The sequence below is a fragment of the Balaenoptera musculus genome, chromosome 2 (genome assembly GCF_009873245.2).
Source record: "Balaenoptera musculus isolate JJ_BM4_2016_0621 chromosome 2, mBalMus1.pri.v3, whole genome shotgun sequence".
In the NCBI taxonomy this organism is placed as follows: Eukaryota; Metazoa; Chordata; class Mammalia; order Artiodactyla; family Balaenopteridae; genus Balaenoptera; species Balaenoptera musculus.
In genome coordinates, this window is record NC_045786.1 from 68,460,342 (window position 1) to 68,476,124 (window position 15,783).

At 35.6% G+C, this 15,783-nt stretch overlaps 1 protein-coding gene across 8 annotated transcripts in view; it reads left to right on the plus strand.

Annotated features, from left to right (window-relative positions):
• The window catches only part of DENND4A (DENN domain containing 4A), a 130,931-nt gene that overhangs the window by 15,444 nt on the left and 99,704 nt on the right, over positions 1-15,783 (plus strand). For 7 of the 8 annotated variants that reach the window (XM_036842590.1, XM_036842587.1, XM_036842592.1 and 4 more), the window contains exon 2: positions 13,567-13,645. The exons of the other annotated variant lie outside the window; for it this stretch is intronic. The gene's annotated coding sequence lies outside the window, so the exon portion shown is untranslated. The remainder of the gene's footprint in view (positions 1-13,566; positions 13,646-15,783) is intronic. 8 annotated transcript variants of the gene reach the window in all.

Sequence of the window (15,783 nt, forward strand, 5' to 3'; positions counted from 1 at the left end):
TGGTTAGTTTACTTTTATGGTTATTTTTTTGCTGTTCAAGCATAGAACTCCATACAGTGGGTGACTGAAAATGCAAGGGCTTATAAAACTTATGAATATCACAGTTTTTATAAAGGTAAACAGTGAAAACAATACATAGCATAAGCCTAGTATAATTTTAAAAGATAAATCTCTAAAAACGATCTATGTCAGTACTGAAATTACACACACAATTATTTTGTAAAATATTTTACCTCAGTTTTTTTCCCCTGTAGAGTCGTACCTACCTTTAAGCAAAAGTAGTGTGAGCAGTTGGCAGAATACTTTTTGCTTCACTACTCTGATCAGTTGATTAATGCCTTTACTTCTCTTTTCAATTGCTTTATCCACTCATTCATGACTCCTATTCCACAGCTGTCACAGATAACCAACCACCCAAAAAACAAAAAACCCCAAATCCAGAGGTCCATAGTTGACTGTTCTGAGAAGTGACTGAGATAGGTGAGAAGGAGAGAAAAGATAGTTGTGGCCAGCTTTGCAGTGGTGGGAGTGGTGATGGTGAGTGTGTGTGTGTTTCAAGTATGAGGTTGTTTTCCTGTAGCAAGCTCAAAAATACCACCGTTGTCACCCAGGTCACAAATTGTAACTGTTTCTCATCCCCTTCCACAAATCTATCAGTCTGCCTTTTGTCACTTTTATCCTTCAACTATGCTTTTGATACTGTGTAGGAAGGAAGTGATGAGCAAAGAAAAGGCCGTATGCCTCTTATTTGTTGCTCCTTTTGTTTGGAATGCACTTCCATCTCTCCTCTATTACCCTACTCATATTTCAAGATTTAGATGATAACTCTTTCTTTTCTGACTCCTGAAGGCTAAACTGTGTGTCCTTCTTGTGCTTTCTGTGATTACTTCTGTTATAGTCTTCTCACTTACAGTAGTTGTTTGTTTACTTGTCTGCCTTCTCTATTAAACTCCTGTAAGGCAAGGCCATACATAAATTATTTGTCTTTGTGTTCCCAGTGCCTGGTACAGAGCCTGGCATATGGTAAGGTTGCCATTTTGGGATTCTTGTTTGCAAACTACAGAAATCAACTTTGGTTAAAAAGAATTTATTGGAAGGATAGTAGTTAGCTTACAGAAATGACTGAAAGACTGGAGAACCAGACTCTGAGAACAAATAGGAAACAAACTAATCAACCTCAGGCCTAGACCATAGCCAAAGTAATGCCACAGAAATGTCCTTTTTGTTTAAGATACCTTTGACTCCTCCACAGGATGCTGGATGCCATTGCTGGAACGCTGCCTCTGGGTACTGTATGTCACTGCCCTAAGAATGAATTTTAAACTGTCTCTGCAACTTTAGCCCTAGAGTCAAATTCTGCATGAAAGCATCTAATTGACCAATCTATGTGCCTCGTTCCTAAATAACAAAGCAAGTATCTGGTCTTTTTGTCTTCCATGGTTGACTCTATCTAGGGCTTACCTTCCTTCCAAGACACACACAGTGGCAGATTTTTAAAATATAGTAAAGGAGTTCAGATGCTGGACGGTCAAAAATAAAACTCTGATGCATGTCCTTTTCAATAAACATTTGGTAAATATTTATTAGATGAATGACTGAGAGAATCAGAGTCATAATTTCCTGTCTCTAAACCTTTACATCATCAAGTCTCGAAGTGAATATGATGCTACTTCTATAATTCAGAACAAAATCATTTCCAAAACATCAAATAAAAATAAGCAAAATCAACAAAGTTCTGATTTCTTAAAATGATGATCCCTCATTGTTAAATTATTTAAATAAAATTATTTGAATTAAACTTTTTTGGTGTACTTTTCTGCCATAACCTAAGCACATGTTTATTTGCTTGTATGATAATCTAACACTAAATGGAGCTAGGATTTGAGCTTGGCCAAACTGATTGCAGAGCACTTTCCTCTTTTTATAGTGTTCGTATAGTTGTATTCAGCAATGACTTAATTGAAACAAAACAACAACAAACTAATATTTTAGAGAGGTCAGTCAGAGAAATGTTTCTGCTTGCAAAAAACAAGTTTTTATTTCCTAAGCCATCTCACCCATCCAATATAAGGTTTTATTACAACTACTTTGGAACACTGGCATTACGTACCAAAGTTGGGTATACATTGACCCTGTATCCTAGCACTTATATTTGTAGGTATTTTTGGCAAATGCATGCATTTGTGCATGAAAAAACATGCACAATAATTTACACATGACTTTGTAATTATTTATAATACCCTAACATTGGAAACAAGCCAAATGTCTATTAACAATGGAATGGATACATAAAATTATGATATTCTCAAAATGAAAAACTATACAGAAATGAAAATGAACAAACTGCTACACATACGAGTATGACTGAATCTCAAAAATATATTGTAGAGTGAAAAAAACTAGACCATACACATACTGTAAGAATCCTTCCACGTTCCATTTATATATATAAAGTTCAGAAACAGACAAAACTAGTTCAAGATAGTGATTCTTTTGGGGAAGGTTGAAGGGGGATTGGGGACTTCCAGTTACTGGTACTGTTGTATTTCTTGACCTGAGAGGTATTTGTAATGGTGGTATTGTGTTTACTTTCCTAGAGTTGTACTTTTATATATGTATGTTATACGTTAATTAAAAAGTAAAAACAAACAAAAAAACCCCAAACAGACTTGTGTATGGATTAGCTTGGGGAGCATGGCTCAGTGACCCCCCTAAAGTTATATGTAAAGTTCTATCTGAATATCTGTATGTGTATTTTAAGGGAGAGAAGACCCATAGCACTAATCAGATTCTCAAAGAGGTTCATTACCCCAAAAAAGTTAAGAACCCACATCACCAAAGCCTGCATATTCAGAAAAATCATTGTTAAACATATTATTATGGAAAGCTTAATAAGAGATAAATCCTTGTCTCTGTGATCTGGTCCTCTGTGTTTTGGATCCCATCCTCTCATACTTTCTCAAGACTTTTACAGTTATCTTTCTTTTCTTCATCCTCATTTTCCGTCTCTGCTGGATGATTGCCCTTGGCATACCCCCCCTTTAATTTTGTTTATTTAAAAAAGTCCTCTGTTGATTCCATGTCTTCTCAGGTTATCACTCCATCTCCCTGCTCCCCTCTACATCGAAACTCCTGCAAAGGGTTATGTATACTTCCTCACCCCCCATTCTCTCCTCAGCTCATTCCAGTTGGGCTTTCTTCTTACTAACACTTTACTGAAATGGGTCTTCTCGAGGTCACAGTGATTTGAGTTTTGCTGAAACCAGTGGCTCAATAGCTCTCTTTGGGAGCAAGTGGGGTGAGGGCGCCTCAGGTATAGAGAATTGATTTAATCATATTTCTGATTTCATGGTTCACTTTCGTCATTGGCCTGTGTGGGGGCCTGCTTTAATTTTATTTTATCTTCTTTTACCCTCCATCTTCACTCCCATTCCCTTTCCCCCATAGATATCTACTTTAATATGTTTACTTAGCATGTCATCCTGGATATATTTTTCAAAACTATAGTGCTGTTTTGGGTATATATTTTTAATTTATATAAATGATATTTTGCTTTAGATTCCTTTCTGTTTTATACTATTTTAATTCAACACTACATTAAAAAAAATTATCTATGTTGCTATGTTTACATCTGTTACCATTGCTTCTGACTGTTACGTGATATTCAAATCATGGTATCTGCCACATTTTAAAATGATTCCTTTACTTATGGACACCTTGATTTGTCTATTCATTCATTCAACAAATTGACCACATAACTATTCTTCAGGCACTGTTCTAGGTGCTGGTTATATAGCAGTGACTAAAATGGACAAATTCCTACCCTTTTTGAACTTACTAATCTTGAGGAAAGAGAGAGATAATAAATGAAATGAATATGTATAATATGTAGCATGTTAGATAGTGAAAAGTAATAAGGTGGAAAAATTAAAATAAGGAAAGAGCAAATATGAAGTATTGGGTGTGGGAAATTGTTGAAATTTTAAAATAGGGTGGTCATGGAAAGCCTCACAGAGAAAGTGACTTTTTAGAAGGAAGGACCTGAAGATGCAGCTGGCTCAGCTGGCATCCGAGAAGGCTATTCCAGGCAGAGAGAGCAGCAAGGATAGAAAGGCCCTGAGGCTGGAACATGCCTCGTTTGTTCAAGGATCAGTAAGAAGACTGGCATGTTACCTCCAAGAGTGCTTTCTAAGAGTTTTTTAAGTATGTCTCTTACTATTATATTAGGACTTATTCCTGCCATCTTATTCTGTGTTTTCTATTTACACTAATTTTTTTCCCTTTCTTTCTCTTTTCCAATTTCTGAGGATAAATAATTTTTTTGTGCCAGTTTGAAAATTATGTATTCTATTTTTATTCTTCTAGTGGTTACCCTTTACTTAGATTCTTGTTTATATTTATAAATTTTTAAGCTTATTGATTATATATATCTTCCTCCTGAATAAGGCATGTATCTTAGTAGGCTCTCCCTCCTCTCTGCCCCTACAATGTCAGCATTCTCTACTCTTTTAATACTCAGGATTATTATGGGTATACTTTACTTTTTTTTTTTCTTCTTTTTCCTCCTTCATTCCCTCCCCCCACTTCCATTGTTTAATTAGCAATAGTGAACCTTTAAGTTATTTACGCACCCTTTCTTGCCATATCTTATCGAGTCCCCTAGATTTATAACCTTTAGACCAATAGTTTGAGTTTTTATTTGTTTGTTTAGCTGCTTTCTTGGCAAGCCATCTGAGTACTTCTATTCCTAAGAATATCTTTATTTCATCCTTGTATTTAAATAATAGTTTAACCATATATTAAACTTCATTTTTTACATTTAAAAAATATTACTCCATTATCTTACTAATTGGAAGTCTGGAGTCAGATTTTTTTTTTTGGTAGGTGAACTACTTTTTCTTTCTGGGAATTTTTAGAATTTTCTCTTTGAGATGTTCTAAGAGTTCCTTATAAGGTGTCTAGGTATTTTTTTCTTATCTGTTATACCAAACTGACATCTTATATCTTTAATTCTTGGAAATTATTGGTCATTATTTCTCAAGTATTTCCTCATCTCTGTTTTTTTCTCACCTTCTGATATTGGCTCTGTTTTTCCTAGCCTCCATATGTGTTCAGAACTAATTCTTTTATTTTTTTTCCTTTCAAATACACTTTATTTTTTAGAGCAGTTTTAGATTCACAGCAAAATTGAGCAGAAATTACAGAGAGTTTCCATATACTGCTGCCACCACACAAACACAGCTTCCTCCACTGTCAACATCCCGCACCAGAGTGGTACATTTGTTAGAATCCATGAACCTACACTGACACATCATTATCACCAAAGTCCATAGTTTATATTAGGGTTCCTTCTTTGTGTTGTACATTCTGTGGTTTTTGACAAATGTATAATAACATATATCTGCCATTGTAGTATCATACAGAATAGTTTCACTGCCTTAAAAATCCTCTGTGCTTAGACTGTTTATCCCTTCTTCCTAACTTGCTGGCAACTGCTGATCTTTTTACTGTTTTCATAGTTTTGTCTTTTCCAGAATGTCATGTAGTTGAAATTATATAGTATAAAGCCTTTTAGATTGGCTTTTTTCACTTGGTAATATGCATGTAAAGTTCTTCCATGTCTTTTCATGGCTTGATAGCTCATTTCATCATAGAACTGAATAATGTTCCATTGTCTGGATGTACCACAGTTAATTTATCCATTCACCTACTGAAGAACATTATAGTTCCTTTCAAGTGTGGCAGTTATGAATAAAGCTGTTGTAAACATCGTGTGCAGGTTTTTGTGTGGACGTGTTTCCAACTCATTTGGGTAAATACTAGGAAGTGTGATTGATGGGTCATATGGTAAGAGTATGCTTAGTTTTGCAAGAAACTGCCAAACTGTCTCCCACAGTGACTATATGATTCATCTTGCATTCCCGCCAGCAATGAGTGAGAGTTCCTGCCACCCCAGATGCTTGCCATTATTTGGTGTTGTCAGTGTCTTGGATTTGGGCCATTCTAATAGGAGTGTGGTGATTTCTCATTGTTATTTTACTTTGCATTTCCCTAATGATATATGATGTGGAGCATCTTTTCATATGCTTACCTGCCATCTGTATATCTTCTTTAGTGAGGTATCTGTTCAGGTCTTTTGCCCATTTTTTAATTGGGTGGTTAATTTTCTTGTTGTTAAGTTTCAAGTGTTCTTTATATATTTTGGATAACAGTCCTATATCAGATACATCTTTTGCAAATATTTGCTTTGTCTGTGGGTTGTCGTCTTATTCTTTTAAGCCTCCATATTTTTAAACTTTTATAATATATATTTTCAATTGCTTTATGCCTTCTTAATATCTCATTCTGATCATCTACTCATTGATTTTATTTTCAACTATATTCATTTTTTCCCTCATATCAAATGTAATATTCAACTATATTTATATTCGTTTTGTTATTTAACCTATCTGACTTAGAATTTCAGTTATTTTATTTTTAATACCCAATATCTGTTGTTGGTTCTTCATTATTCCTTATTTTCCTAATATTCTACTTTAGTTTCCTGAAGATGTTTGTCATGCTTATTTAAGAAGTATGTTTGGTCTGGACCAAAAATTCTGTTTCCTCTGGGATAGGTTGTTCCATTCTTGGCCTTTTTTTTTCTTTCACCCCTCTTTTTTATTCCTGTAGTGTTTATTTTTTTCTTTTCTGGAGCCCATATTCACTTGAGACTGTCAACTACCTTGACTGATAATATGTACAGGCAAAGTCCCAGGTTCAAATTTATGCCTTTCCTGCTGAATTTATAGAGTATAAGTATGTGTTTGTGGGCAGAGAAGTAGGTTTAGGTCTAAAGGTGGAGATATGCCAGAGAAATAGTTCTGTTTTGGCTATTAGATGTGCAGGTAGAGATATCATGCAGGCATTTTGGATCTCAATAGAGAGTCATGGTTGGTGATATAAATTTGAAAGTGAGCAGCAGTTAGTGGAACTAAAAATTTTCCTGGGAATAAGAAGAAAGAGAAGGTCCTGAAGTTTGGTTTGATTGCTGAAAGAAGGTTAAGGGAGTTTAAAGAATAGAAGTGTATCTGGGGCTGGTCCTGGCCATCAGAATGTTTAGAAGGAGCAATGTGTCATCTAGCCTCACCAACCTGATCTGCTTTATCTTTGTCAAATCTGGGTCATTGTTTCAGACTTCTGTGGAATAGTCTACATTGTATGTAGTAGCAAGAGACCTGGGATAAGGAGTTTTAGGCCCTGCTCTGCTAGTGAAGAACTGTGCTATTTTGGGCAAGTCATATTTACCTTTCTACCTTTTTTACTCTAAAACTTCTATGAATCTTTAAGGAGGTATGGTTATAAATAATCTAGACCAACAGTTTGACTAAAAAATATACATATTCTTGAGATGTTTCACCAAAATAGAATTAGTTAATAATAGTACAATTAGTTTTAAGTACTGATGGATTACTTTTCAGAAAATTCTTCTAATTCACAGTGCCATTAACAATTTTTTTGTTAAGTATTTATTTATTTATTTATTTATTTTGGCTGCAGCAGGTCTTAGTTGCGGCATGTGGGATCTTCATTGTGGCATGCGGACTTCTTAGTTGCGGCATGCAAACTCTCAGTTGTGGCATGCATGTGGGATCTAGTTTCCTGACCAGGGATTGAACTCGGGCCCGCTGCACTGGAAGCACAGAGTCTTACCCACTGGACCACCAGGGAGGTCCCAACAATTTTTTTAAATGTTTATTTATTTATTTGGCTGTGCCAGGTCTTAGTTGCAGCACGTGAGATCTTTAGTTGGGGCACACGGGATCTTTTAGTTGCAGCATGTGGGATCTTTTAGTTGCAGCATGCAGGCTCTTAGTTGCAGCATGCGGGATCTAGTTCCCTGACCACCCGGGCCCCCTGCATTGGGAGCGAGGAGTCTTAATCACTGGACCACCAGGAAAGTCCCCCACTAACAGTTTTTAAGTGTACTTATTTCTTTACAGCACTACAGCATTGGGTTTAATGTTTTTTTTCATATTTGTTAATTTACTGGACATGATGTAAAACCTTGAAGTTTAACTTCTATAATTATTTGCAAGGCTATCAATTCTTCCAAGTATTTGGGTTTTCTTGTGTATGAACTATTTGTTTGTAGTCTTTGATCATCTAGTAAGTCCTACAGATTAAAAAATTATATCAGTCACTATTAAGTGGGAGAATAACAGATGTCTCAAAGTTGTTTTCAAGTATTAATTAATTCTCAAAGGTCTTTTCAGGTGCTTATTAACAAATAAATATGTTACTTGTTACAGTTTGTGGGGAAAAGTGGATTTTAAGCCTTTAAAAGGCTTAAAGTACTATATTTAAATAGGTGGTGAAATGAAATAGTTAAGAAAGTGAAATGTTCAACATTAACCAAATGAGAGAACTATAAATCTTGATATCTACTTTTCAAGAAAGGTGATATTTTTAATCAATGAATCTCATTTGTATTATATGTTAATATAGCTGAATTTTAGATTACTTGTCTTCTGAAAATATATTTTTAATCACCCCAGTGAGTATTATTTCTAGTAACCATGAAATGGAGAAGAAAAACCAGATATTTTATGTTTAAGAGAAGCTTTTGGGAACATCCCATTGGTGGCAACAATTCATTTTAGATACCAGCTAACAAATGTTTATGATGATTCAGGGGACTTCTCTGGTGGTCCAGTGGTTAAGAATCCACCATCCAATGAAGGGGGCATGGGTTCAATCCCTGGTCAGGGAACTAGGATCCCACATGCCATGGGACAACTAAGCCCACACACTCTGGAGCCCGAGTGCCACAACTAGAGGGCCTGCATGCCACAACTGCTGAGCCTGTGCACTCTGGAGCCCATGCTCCACAACTAGAGAGAAACCCTCATGCTGCAACAAAGGTCCCACATGCCACAACTAAGACCCAATGCAGCCAAATAAATAAATAAATAAAAATAAATACTAAAAAAAAAGTTAACTCCTATCAACACATTTAAAAAAATGTTTATGATAATTCAAAGAGGAGGCAAGAACTTTGCGATGTGGGAGTGGTATTCATATGTGAAATTAAGTAAAAAAAAAAAAAACGATGGTGCAGGAGACAAAATTTAAAACCAGACTTCCCTCTCACTCTAGACTGGTAAGCATCATATATTTGCATTTCTTATATAGTATTGAATATGAACAGATTTTCAGTATGAGACTGGTAGTTGTTTATAGGGAATTGTTTATAAGAATGATAAATCTAATAGTTTCTTTATTTAAAAAGAATGTAAATAGCATTAAAAATTCTCCAGGGCTTCCCTGGTGGCGCAGTGGTTAAGAATCTGCCTGCCAGTGCAGGGGACACAGGTTCGAGCCCTGGTCTGGGAAGATCCCACATGCCGTGGAGCAACTAAGCCCGTGTGCCACAACTACTAAGCCTGCGCTCTAGAGCCTGTGAGCCACAACTGCTGAGCCCGCAAGCCACAACTGCTGAAGCCCGCGTGCCTAGAGCCCATGCTCCACAACAAGAGAAGCCACCGCAAAGAGAAGCCCACACACCGCAACGAAGAGTAGCCCCCACTCGCCACAACTAGAGAAAACCCTCGTGCAGCAATGAAGACCTAATGCAGCCTAAAATTAATTAATTAATTAATTAAAAAAAAATTATCCAGATACAATTTCCCCATAACTCTCTAACCATTTCTCACTTTTCTCCATCCCATTTCTGCACTATTTTTTTTACTCATCTTTTTTTATTACTTTTCTTGCCATATCTCTTTGTTCAACTTCTTTCATTTTCTATTTTACTCTTTTCTCTGATTTTTAGTCATTCATTCTTTTTCTTACTTGCCAATTGCCCCACTCTCTTCAGCCAGTTTAACTTTTCCCACTTACCTATTAACTCTTTTTGTCCATCAAAGCCCACATTCATGAATTAACACACAGTGCTCCCCAAGGAATTACTTTCTTCTCTTTCATTCTTGAAGTATAGTATAGAAGAACTCCAAATTAAAAACCATGAGAGTTGAGTCATAAATTGATGTATTTGGTCTTAGGCAAGCTGTTTAATGTTTATGCCTCGATTTCTTCATTTATAAAAAAGATTGAAACTAAATCTCCAAGGAGCCTCCTAGCTCTACAATCCTATGATTCTGTGGTGTCTTAACTTTCACATGTTTTTCCTACTGTGCTGACCTCATTCATTTAATAAATATTTATACACCTACCATGTATTTATAACTCCTATAATTTATGTGAGGAATCAAAAGAAATAAAAGACAGGGTTCCTGCCTTTGAATTGTTTATAGTCTGTCTGTAGAGACAAGAGGTATCTGCATATTAACCTTCAGTTATTTCCAGTCTGTTCCTGTTCTTTCTACACCAGATCCATATTCTCAAGGGAATACCAGCTATTTTATTTTCTTTATTTTTTAAAACATCAGTTTTACAGGTCCTCCCCCCCCCACCACCGTGGCCACGCCACACAGCATGTGGCATCTTAGTTCCCCGACCAGGGATCGAAACTGCTCCCTCTGCATTGGAAGCTCAGAGTCTTAACCACTGGACCACTGGGGAAGTCCCTGCTACCTTAGTTCAAACCTAATTTCTGGGGGAGGGGCAGGTTTACCTCCGAACACAGTAAAAGACTCATTTTTATTTTCTTATACATCTAGGAATCCCCACTGTAGTTGTTCTGTAGCATTATTTTATGTTGTCCACTTGATTCCAGTCTGGAATTTTTTCATGATAGGAAAATTTATCTCAGAACCAAGGGGATTGATTTTTATTGTGATTTAGTAGATGATCACTCTCTGTCCCTATCTTTGCGTGCATACGTATGTCTGTGCATTTATGTTTGTATAATCATATTCAAATGTAATGTTCCAGATGGCTGAGTGAATGTGACCAACAAGTCTTTCCACACGTATATGCTTTTTTCTCTGGTTTGTTTCTTCACCTATGTTGTAAGGGGGTGTTGCTTTTAGAGACGTTGTCTTTTCCTTTCATTGGCCCTATGTGCTCTCTGGTAAAAATATACCACTCCACAGGGATTAGGGACAGTGGGGGGAAGACAGGAGGGAAGTGGGCGTACTTATAAAAGGTCAACACTGGGACTTCCCTGGTGGTCCAGTGGTTAAGACTCTGCACTCCCAATACAGGGGGCCCCGGTTTGATTCCTGGTCAGGGAACTAGATCCTGCGTGCTGCAACTGAAAAAGATCCCGTGTGCCGCAGTGAAGATCCTGCATGCGGCAACAAAGATCCCTCATGCCACAACTAAGACCTGGCACAGCCAAATAAATAAATATTTTAAATAAATAATTAAATAAAAAATAAAAGGTCAACACTAAGGATCCTTGTGATGGAACTGTTCTGTATCCTGACTTTGGTGATAAGTACATGAAGTGACACATAATAAAATTGTATAGAACTAAGTACACACACACACACAAACACATATACACAAATGAATACAAGTAAAATTGGGGAAAACAAAATAAGATAGGGGAATTGCATCAATGTCAATATCCCTAGTGTGATTGTACTATAATTTTGCAAGATGTTACAATTGGGAGAAACTGGGTAAAAAGTATACCAGATCTCTATTATTTTTTTCAACTGAATGTGAATCTACAATTATTTCAAAATAAAAAGTTCAATTAAAAATAATAGCAATTTAAAGGGGTCTGTGCTGAAAGATAATTTAACATATGTAGCTGCAGGAAGCACATTGACATATCACTTTGAGGAGCATGACTTTCCATTTACATCAAAGGATGCTCTACTAAATAGATTTTACACATTTTTTATTGCAAGTTTTCTTATGCATGTATGGAAAGTGAAGCAGTAGCTGTGATGTGTTGTCTCCATTAACAGAAGAACTTTGTAAACACTTAAGTGATGCCAGTTTTATATCAGTCTCATCTTCTGTATACTGGGAAATCAGTTAATTCTAATAATGGGTCAGTTTTTTCATACAATTCATGGAATCAAAGTAAAGGTTTTGGAAGTTCATACTGTCAAAGAGGAAACATTTCATATTGTGAATGCTGCTGTAAATCTAAAACTTTCAACATTGAACAAAATGCTTTATTTTTTTAGATAAATTTATTTATTTTATTTATTTATTTTTGGCTGCATTGGGTCTTTGTTGCTACGTGTGGGCTTCCTCTAGTTGCGGCGAGCAGGAGCTACTCTTTATTGCAGTGCTCAGGCTTCTCATTGCGGTGGCTTCTCTTGTTATGGAGCACGGGCTCTAGGCACGCGGGCTTCAGTAGTTGTGGCTCGCGGGCTCATTAGTTGTGGCTCGCGGGCTCTAGAGTGTAGGCTCAGCAGTTGTGGTGCACGGGCTTAGTTGCTCTGCGGCATGTGGGATCTTCCCGGACCAGGGCTTGAACCTGTGTCTCCTGCATTGGCAGGCAGATTCTTAACCACTGCGCCACCAGGGAAGCCCCATTGCTTTGTTTATTGAGTAACAAACAAATATTAAGTTTAGTGGAGCATAGAGTCATGGTCAAAAACAAAATGTTCGTACTATATTAAGAAACTCAATGTAGCAGAAAATTTATTTGGAATTGGTTATATACTACATTCACAATTCATAATTGCATCAAAACAAGCCTGATATTCTATCAATAAAATAGGAGCTGTAGTTTTCAAAATTTGCAAGTGTTTTTACGTACATAGAGTATTTCAGCTAGAACATTTTTGTGATAATCTGATGGTGAATTTAAAAAATGTTTCAGCAGGTCAATATTTACATTGTTTCTTTGCTGCCTGTCAGCAATAAGATTTAAGAAATATTTGAAAAATATATGTACCACTCCATGTTTACTGACTGAAAATACTCAGTGAATCTGAGGTGGAGTGGTATCCTAGTTTTTTTTTTTTTTTTTTTTTAAAGTATCCTAGTTTTTTAAACATATATATCTATTTTGACCATTTTAAGCAATCTAAAATGTAACAAGATTGTACTTATGTTACTTCTCATTCATTCTTTTCACCCTCCATTCCATTCTAAGACACTTTAATCATATCTTGACTCAAATGATTTTGGCCCTTTCCCCACTCCTCTCCTACTTCCCAGACACACACCAAGGACCAACCAAGTTAGGTAAATCTGGTGTCTGCTGTTGTTGCTATTTCCCTGTTATTAGTAGATATTCAGTATTGGTTAAAGCTGTGGTTTCTTCCTCTTGTGCTCGTGCTTATATTTTTCTTCTAGGAATGAGGTACTATACATAATGCCTAAGAAATAGGCATGTTTTTCTTTCTCCTTGTTCCTGTACACATTTAGTCTTTTGTGCCCTTACTTATTTTTTTGTTTTCTCTCTTTGTCCCCCTTATTTGCTTTTTTTTTTTTTAAGTATGTATCTATTCTGGACTGAAACGTGTTTTCTGGAAGAGCTGGTATATGAAAATTACTTGTTGACTCTTTAACCATATGAAAACAATATATGCAACCATTTTGTTTGAAAATTATCATTGTTAACAGGACTTTTAAGTATCCACAGGCATCTTCGGGGGAAATATTTGATTGGAATTAATTTAAGCTTAATTCTTATTCTTTTTAATACAGTATTTCTCAAACTTCAAGGCTTGCAGAATTCACAAATTGAGATCTGGCATCATTTTCAGAGAGAGACTTTCAGTAATGTGTAAGTAGTTTTTTTTTTTTCGTTTCAATTTGGTTTTATTTGCCACAACTGCTGAAGCCTGCGTGCCTATAGCCTGTGCTCTGCAACAAGAGAAACCACCTCAATAAGAAGCCACGCACCGCAACGAAGAGTAGCTCCCGGCTCTCCGCAACTAGAGAAAGCCCGCATGCAACAGCGAAGACCCAATGCAGCCAAAAATAAATAAATAAAATATGAATAAATTTATTTAAAAAAAAAAAAACTTTGCGCAGGGTGAAGGCAGGCACTTGGGATCTGGAAGGGTGGTAGGAGAAAAGATGGCTAGAGGTGGAATAAAAGAATAGAAAGAGATGTGGAAAAATAAAACTGAACAAGAAACTCTTTGAAGGCAGAGGCTAGCTTTCATCAGTATCGTCACTGGCTCTTAGAATAGTGTCACATCTTAAAAAGTATTTATGAAAAATTCACTGAATGAATGAATCAATTACTTACTCAGTAAATTTCTAATTTCGCCCAAGGCCCTGATGGTTAGTTAGACTCAAATCATCTAGTTTATCTGTGTTTACCCTACATTCAAAAACTATAGTATTTAAGGTAATTGGGGTTCAGAAAATTGATTATGAATTATAGAAAAAAGACATTACATTTAGTATAATATACTTGAGGAAGGTTATAAAGTGAACTATTTATTCACTTAAATTTTTTTTAAGCACCTACCTACCATACTTTGGGTACTAGCTGGGAGAGGAAAAATGGGGTACTAATTATAGTGTATATTTCTATTTGATGGAATATTATATAGTCATTTAGTATAATTATGAAGATTATAACAGTTTAGACTGCTTTTTAAATAAAATAAAAATATTTATATTCTATATTGTAACTGCATGAGGATTAGAAGGATGTTTTCTGTTCTCAAAGAAGACTAGGAAACTTTGTTAAATATAAACCAGATTTATTATTGTAAATGGGATTATAGAATTTCTTTTTCTTTCTACTGTTCTGTACAATTCATAAAGTTTAAATGAAAATCCACATACATTTAAATTGTTTTGAAAAATAAGATGAACATATATCGACTAGAAAAAGGTAATAGTGTATCATCAAAGGGAAAGGGCAAAACTGTATTTGAAGGACAGTAGATAGATTACCTTGGTTGGAAGAAAAATGAGAGGTGAAGTTTAGAAAAAGATGGGAATGAAGGTCTCTAGCTTAGTTTTGATAATGTAAGGAAAGATGAGCTAGGTTAGGTTTTTAACTGTGGAATTACATTTTTTTTAAAAAAGAAAGAAAATTTCTTCTAGCTTATTTATTGAAGTGAACTGGAGTGAGGGGGAGTTGAACTGGTCCATCGTGTTATCAACCGTTTTCATGTATAATCTTGAGTTTATGACTATACTAGGCCCTATCTGAAAGACTTTGCTCCTTTTACCATTTCAGTAATAGTATATAATTTTGCAAAATTTATGTTCAGATTCGTTTTTCATATATCTTTAAAATGTTATCACTGATTTCCACTCTTGCCTTTTCTTGTCCTTAGAGTTAGCCTAGGTAGCAAATGCTTTACTACTTGACCTAATGGAGTGATAGAAGAAACAAAAAAGAATCTGAATTGATTGGGCAGAGATAGAAAGGGAGAAAAACAGGTCAGTCTCCCTTAGTTGCTGAATGAGTAAGAGCTTTCTTGTAATGATTTCTCAATTTCGCTCCCATGAACCTTTTAGGAATAGAGAGCACATCCTTCTTGTTTTCTAATCTCAAAGAAAATAGATGTAATTTGAAATGAAATACTAGCCAAGTAGGTATCTGAAATTTTAAGATGTCTGTAAACATCTTATGAGCTAACTCCTTAAGTTATCTGTATCATGTTGAACAAAGAAGAATTAAAAAAACAATAACTGATTAATGATGTAGTATTATTACTTGAACTTTAGTAAAGTTGTTTCAGGGTTTTATAGTACCGTGATTATTTTGAGAACTGTTGGATCAAATATTTGTTTTGTGTGGCCCCCCCATTTCCAAAACAAATTTAAGGAAATTTACCTTCTAAAAAAAAGAAAAGAAAAGAAATTTACCTCCTAATTATTAAGGGTTTTTGCTCTGATGTACTACACTAAAAGTCCAAGTTTTGTACATGACTACGAATGCTTTCCTCAGAT